This window comes from Psammomys obesus, unplaced genomic scaffold (assembly GCF_907164565.1).
Source record: "Psammomys obesus unplaced genomic scaffold, mPsaObe1.curated_primary_1811, whole genome shotgun sequence".
Lineage (NCBI taxonomy): Eukaryota > Metazoa > Chordata > Mammalia > Rodentia > Muridae > Psammomys > Psammomys obesus.
The window spans coordinates 2,579,395-2,579,882 of NW_026591643.1; positions in this window are offsets into that span (position 1 = coordinate 2,579,395).

A 488-nucleotide genomic window follows, 5' to 3' on the forward strand; every position below is an offset into this window, starting at 1 on the left:
CAGGAAAAGAAAAACAACTGTAGTAAGTGCTGATAAAAGGGCCGACAAGGTAAACATTTCAAGTCAACCAAATGTGCCCTGGAATTAAATGGCTCCCCAAAGCTCAACTGTGACAAAATAAAAACAGTGTACAATGCTAAAGATCATGGCATTAAAATTTATGCGTATAATGTAATAAAAGCAATAGAAGAAACTGTAAATTTAAATATTATATCTGAATAATCAGACGCTGTGACCAAGGGCTCCTCTGAGGAAAAATGTCGTGTGCTGAGATGGTGGTCTGGCTGCACCTGCTGGATTCCTCAGCATTATTTTTAACACTGTCTCCCTGAGCAACACTACAGCCTGAGAGTGGCGCTCCATCTGCCCTTTTGTAGTCAGTCAGCCCATGTCCACCTGTCCAAGGGTTAGGGTTAGACTCAAGGTTCACACTGAGGTTATCGTAAATACAGGAGGTCTTTACATTTCACATTTATCCACCATCTTAG